The following is a 7,275-nucleotide window of genomic DNA, read 5'->3' as shown; positions in this document are numbered from 1 at the left end:
TCCAGGGGGTCAGCCTTTCGGGGGATAAGTGGCTCTGCCAAAAATCCCTTGATCTCCAGCATGGCCCCAGTGGTCGGGTTCTGGACCCCTGGCCTCAGAGTGGTCACTCGCTCCTCAAAGTCAGCCCAGAATTGAGGCACTGGCTCACTTGGAGGATTCACAGTTGTGCCACCCTCCTCCTCCTCCTCCTCCTCCTCTGTGCTGGGTAATGTTGGTGTTGCCGCATGTGTTGCTGCTCCCACCACTCTTGACACAGTTTCCTCTGCGTTCCTTTCAATCACAAAGGCATGCTTTTTGAAGCGAGGGTCCAAAAGTGTAGCTTCAGCAAGCACTCTGACCCTTTCAATTTGCCCAAATCTTTTCTCCAAATCTGCTGCAAGGAAATTAACCATCCCTTTGACAGGTTCGTGGGTGGAGGGGTTTCTCTGCCTGTGGGCAACAATTCTCTGGAGCCCCCGTGCCATCAGAATGGCTTTTGAGCCTGTCACAAACCTGTGAAAAAATAAATAGTCATTGAAATTGTGTTTCTTGCAGTTGCAGCCTTCTTTACTAATGACCATCAGGCCTTATACTAATGACCATCAACACAGCATATAATGTATGAAAAATGTAATTCATAAAATTGCGTTATTTTTACATACCTCTCTGAGCTCATCTCCACAGTCACCTCTTCAAAGGGCTTAAGAATATCACACACCTCCTTTGTGATATCCCATTCCTCAGGAGTTAAGGCTGGTAGCAGTGGATTGAGCAGTGCCATTGTGGAGACAAGAGGTTCCTTGATTTCGATGGCACGCTGCATCATGAAGTAGGTTGAATTCCACCGTGTGGCTACATCCTGCTTCATTCGCAACTGGACCTGCCCCATTTGTAGTTGCATTTCCCGAAGCTTTGCAGAGGCCACTGTGCTTCTGCGCACATACTCTGCGATAGATTTGACCTTCAGAATTAAGGCCTGGATTTCAGTTTGGTGAACTGAAGATCTGACCGTCAGATTCAGCAAGTGAGCAAAGCATCTCACATGGTTCCACTTCAAAATGTCATTCACGGCCTTGACAATGTTGCTTGCATTGTCAGTGACACAGGCTGCAATTTTATCTTGAATGCCCCACTCTTTTGCAACCCGGCTCAACTCTTGCAGCAGATTTTGGGATGTGTGCGACTCTGCGACAACAAAACAGTCCAGTAAATTGGATCTGAGTTTAAAGTCAGTGATGTAGTGGCATGTCACTGACATGTAGCTTGTTGTTGTGTTGGAGGTCCAGCAGTCTGTTGTCAAACATACAGCAGGAGCAGTCCTAATCTGCTCTTGGAGTTCAGCTCTGACCTTTTCGAAAAGGTTGGGCAGCATCCGCTTTGATATAGTGCCTCTGCTTGGCAGCACATATGATGGGTCCAGTGCCACTGTGTATGCTCTGAACCCCCTGTCTTCAACAATTGTGAACGGTTGAAAATCAGTGGCTATCATTTTAACCAAAGCCTGGTCCACTTTACTCTGCTGCAGTGGTTGAATGGGCCTGTTTATAAAGCCTCCCATAGTGGTTTGTTTTGGCCTTTTTCTGGCTGCTTGTGGTGCTGTGGTGGTGGCTGTTGCAAGTTGAGTTGATGTACTTGCCACACCTGAATCTGTGCTGGTTGATGCCGTTGCAGATGTTGTCGCTGCTGCTTCTGCTGTCCCTGTTGTTGTCTGCTGAGTGTCTGCTAAAAGTGCAGTGGGGTGCTTAGTTTTTAAGTGCCTCCTCATATTTGATGTGCTCCCTCCATGAACAGATATCAGGTTTTTGCAATACTGACATCTTGCTTGTGCCTGATTTACTCCAACAAAATGCATCCATATATCACTTATTTTCCGAGTACTCATCTCCAACAAAAAAATCCTCTTATCTTTAGCAAATAATCCTCAGTCAATGTCACTCTCTCTTCTCTTGTCACTTCTGTCTGAGGTGTTTTGGGAGAATCTTGATAGTGGGGGATGGTTGGTGACAAGTAGGGGGAGGGGGACTACCCCTAACCTTCCAATCAGAAAGGTCTTGAAGAGTGTACCTTATTGGGTCAAGGGGTCAACAAATCACCACTGCAACAACTTCACTAAGTATCTCCACCCATGATAAAATAACTTTGAAAAATAAGAAATTAATTAAAATGAACAGTTCATTTTAATTAATTAATAAAATGAACAGTTCATTTTAATTAATTTCTTATTTTTCATAGTTATTTGACCCCATCATGACATATTTGTGTCTCGTGCGGACTCAGAGCCGTAACATATAGCAGCAGATCCAGAGCAGACTCGTCGCCATCTTTATATACAGTCTATGGTGGTCGCCATGCACGAATCTACAGCAGACTCAGCCCCTCCTCCGGCTCCCGCGAGAGTCCCGTGAGCCGTGAGTGAGCCGTGAGCCGTGAGTGAGCCGTGAGCCGTGAGTGAGCCGTAAGTCCGCAAATCTCTGAGTCTGCTGCGACTCGTCGCGGGAGCCGTGGGACTCGGAGGAGGGGCTGAGTCTGCTGTAGATTCGTGCATGGGGACGAGTCTGCTGGATCTCTGGATCTGCTGCCTGCTATATGTTACGGCTCTGAGTCCTCGTAGGCTACTGGTCTCTCTCGATCATTGACCTGGATTCACGGATCCCGCGATTTTTCCGGCTCTAAATTAAGTTTCAGTGTAGACTTCTAACAAAATGGTCATGTTGTGCAACAGTCTCCTGTAATAATATCTGCATTTCCAATAAGGATCTTACTTGGAAACTCGTTTATTTTGAACATGGCACACAAAAAGAAACAAATGATAGAAAATTGCAAAACAGTTAGAATATATAAAATGTAATTATACAATTATTATTATTATTATTATTATTATTATTATTATTATTATTATTATTATTATTATTATTAAATGAAAACACAATTGTGCAAAATTAGCTTAAGTACAGGAACATCTTAAAATAACTATATACATATAATGCAAAACACTTATTTTTTAAAATGCACACACACACACATGTTTTATTAAAGCAAAAGACACTGTGTAGCGGAGGTTAATGTAACGTTAGTTTAATATGCTGGTTAAATGCAACAACTTTTCGGTTTCACCGGTAGGATTTCTACGGTCTTGGTCATGCTGACTCATATGACTCAAATGACTCAAATGACTCGTATGATCCGGATCTCTTCAATGATTGACTCAGAAGACTCCGAGTCCATAAAATGATCCGGATTTGCCATCTCTACAAAGTATGAATGTCCTCTAGCAATTTTCGGACGATATATACGTGTGTAAAGTTTGTGAAGGCAGGAGGAAAAAAGCTTCCGCGATCACTGTCTCCTCTCCGTTCCTCCAAACCCCGCCCCCTCCCTGAATATAATGAGTGACAGGCTGATAGTGACCCGATTGAAACTTTATTATTCACTTAATCACTGAGATATAATGAAGCTAATTTAATCTCATACATTCATGGGATTTATGTAACAGTAAGACAGAGAATGTAAGTGTGCACCCACATGCAGTATTTTTGTTTGTATATGCTGTTGTAAATACTCCTGTTGTCTGCTGTGTTCAGACCCTATGGTTCAGACTCAAGTCCTGTGTGTGATGCCACATTCAGGACATTCAGTGTCCTTTCTTTAACAGAAGACCGTTGCTAGAAGCTGCAGCTAGACTGCAGAAGCATTCTTTTTTAGTTTTTGAGGATGGAACAACTTCACACACAGATATAGGGAGGCTAGACCTATACAATTCATTTATTTTGGTTTATAAATGAATGTCAAGACATTTATGTTATTGATTTCTGAAGCACTTTCTAAATAATAAAAAGAGAGTTCATATGTATTTACTGCATGTATGCATTGATGAAAAATAAGCCATGTGCAGTAATATAGAAAATTGAGGATGCAATGCATTGGTATGAATCGTGATGCATCGTGATGCATCGGGATGCATCGGGATATCGAATTGAATCGAATCGTTGACAGGATAATCGTAATCGAATCGTGAGACCAGTGAAGATGCACAGCCCTAATGCGCGCGCTATGGGAGAATCTGCCTTGGTACAAAGTAGCAGTGAAAACATGGTATGGAGTTTCATTGATTTGGGCATTCTCTCCATAAGCAAGTGGAATGGATTTGATAGTGAAGCACTGACACAGCGCTCTACAAAGTGCGGCGAGTGGATAGACCGATTCACGGACTTTCCACATGGTGAAAGTGGGGGGGTCTAAACTAATCATTTCAAAAAGTGGGTGGGACTTTTCCCACCCTCATATAATGGCTGCGACGCCCATGGACTAAAGTATATTTCATAAATGTTTATTTGATAATAGTAAGGCCTCGAAAGGAAATGAAAAGATCATTTGTAAAAAGAAAAGGCATTATCTATATGCCTTGATAGGCTATCGTATACGATTTGTAGAAGAGTATGGCTATAGTCTTATTTTGTAGTATTAGTCATTCTCCCATGAAGAGCAGGTAAACATATACACGTTGTTATCTGCAGTGTTGAGTGCTTTATCATATCAGAGTCATTTATGCGGCCGAGTGTTTTTAGCGATAAGATGGTGTGTGTATGTGTGGCTTCACTGTGTGTGTCCGAGCATGTTTGACAGATAGGAACACTGAAGTGAGTGAGGGATAGCCTATGTTGCATAAGCTATCCCTATTTATTTGTATCTTACCTTCTGCATGGGCTGGTACATCAGTAGGCGCATCTTCAAGCGGAGGGTCAGGATGGGACGGCCTCACTTTCCGCGGAGGCTCTGGATCGCTGTCAGATGACCCATCAGAGGCAGAACAAACCCAGGACACATCACTTGGGCTTAATAATAATATAAATTAGATTATACTGTAAATTATCGGCTATTTTTGTGAGTCACATTATGGTTTAAAATGCATTAATTTAAGGCTCACTTATTATTTGTGATATGTGCGTCAGTATCACGTGCATGGCTATGCCTATATATGGTAGATTGATAGGACACAGCTGAGGGTGATAGACGGGGAAACGGAAAAGTCTTTTGACCGTGTTCTTTTTGTTACTTTGGAAAATGATACACTTTTGAGTTACTATGAATGAAGCGAAGAAATGTGTCCTCCTGTATATGCCGTGTGGATCAATGAATAAAGCTCATCTGATTCAACTACGATCTCCGCTGAATTGTTTGGAAACAAAGAGAGGCGCGTCAAAACCCACAACCCCGATAGAGGTGGCTATTCAATTGTAGACAAGGATCAAGACGCCACCACATTAGTCAAAAGACTGCGTAAGCTGTGGATAAAGACTTCGAAGGACAAGCACAGGATTCGTGTGGATTTCAGCTCTGCTTTGGAAACAAGTGCCGAGGAGGAGGCCGTGAGTAAACCATGCCGGCCCGGAATTTATGAAAGAGACGCTGTTTACAACGGGGTCGCTTCGTCAAACAATGCAAGTACTGATGTGTGCATAGTTACGGATGTTTGACAAAACGAAACGGGAAATCCATCCAGTGATATCCTGATGCTTACTGAAGATAATCCTCAATTGCTGTTGGAATGCTTAAACAATGAAATGCATTAACGAACTATCACGCAGTTTAGGAAGCGGACGTTAAAGGAATATTTGGCACAAAAGCAGGATTCGCGAAGAGCTGTTCTTGGAAATATTAATGACTTTATTTCATGTGTTTTAAGTGAAGAAAAAATAAAATAAACAATGGATCCTGATATACGCCGCGGCAGAGGAGAGATTTAAAACTCTCAGCCAATCGCGAAGAGGAAAACTTGGAGCATGCACCCGCAGAATGAATGAAATTAACCCATTACTGGTGCGAGGTGGAAATATGGAAAAGGTGGATGAAGCTGTTGCAACGTTCAAGATGTTACTCAATGAATTTATGGAATGTCATGGAATAATTCAAATGCTTTTATCTGAGGAAATAAGGGAAACTGAGAGAATAGATTGGTATGAACCAAAAATGTCTGCATTCACGAATTTCATTAAGGATGATGAAATGTGGAAAAGCTCTCAAATGGATCCTCAGATACTGATTGAACCCCATGACAGTGTTTCCAATGCATCAACCAGGAGGAGCTCAAAAGCAGGATCAGCAACTTCTTCTGCTTCCTTAATCCACCTCAAAATGGCCACAGAAAGAGCTGCCCTCCTTGCCCGGGCAGCAGGATTAAAAGAAAAGCATGCATTTGAAATGGAAAAGGCTCAACTGCAAGCTCAACTGCAAGCTAGATCCGAACGGATAGAAATGGAAGCCAGCCTACAGTAGCTGAATCTGATGCAAAAATGAAAGTCCTGGAGCACTTTGAGACTGGTTCACAAAATCCAACACAAGGCAAATATGATGGCATGAATGACTATTTAAAGGACTACAGATTAAAAACACATATGTCAATGGATGCAGAGCCGTCTCCAATTTCCTTTGCTGAGTTCGGAACCATTCCCAAGACACCACTTCAAAGGCTTCTACACCAACAACCAAGACCACCAGAAAATATTGATAATGCAAATCAAAGCTCTCAACAAACAGCTAGAGATGCAGGAATTACAGGGACAAATACTAATGACAATTTCCTGACTGTGATGCAAAGACAAAATGACATTGTTAATTTACTTGTACTTCAACAAAAACAAGCATCACTGCCCACTAGGGAAATCCCAGTCTTTGATGGCAATCCCCTGAATTATCAAATATTTGTGAGGGCATTTCAACATAGCATTGAGGAGAAAACCACCAGTAACCAGGATCGATTATCTTACCTGGAACAATATACTTCGGGATCCTGCAGGGAACTGGTGAGAAGCTGCCTTCACATGGATGCTAATAGTGGCTTTGCTGAAGCTAAGAGACTGCTAAAAGTGCATTTTGGAGATGAGCTCAAGATAGCAAGCGCATATATGGGAAAAGCTCTCAACTGGAACACTATAAAGGCAGAGGATGGAAAGTCGCTGCACTGTTATGCACTTTTTCTGAGAGGCTGCTGTAATGCAATGAGGGATCTGCAGAACATGGAGGAGCTGGACCTGCCATCCAACCTACGGCTCATTCTTTCAAAGCTACCTTACAAACTAAGGGAGAAGTGGAGAACAGCAGCTTGTGATATTCTGGAGCGGAGCCATGAAAGAGCAAGATTACCTGACCTTGTTGTATTTATTGAAAGACAAGCTAGAATACTTCAAGACCCTCTCTTTGGTGACATTCCTGATCAACTTAACAGTACAAAGGCGGCTTTCAAGACCAAGACTCTTGTTGATTCATATCTAAATAAGAGCAAAGGGAGCAGTTTTGCAA

This window comes from Gymnodraco acuticeps, unplaced genomic scaffold, assembly GCF_902827175.1.
Source record: "Gymnodraco acuticeps unplaced genomic scaffold, fGymAcu1.1, whole genome shotgun sequence".
Taxonomy (NCBI): domain Eukaryota; kingdom Metazoa; phylum Chordata; class Actinopteri; order Perciformes; family Bathydraconidae; genus Gymnodraco; species Gymnodraco acuticeps.
This window is presented reverse-complemented; position numbering follows the sequence as displayed.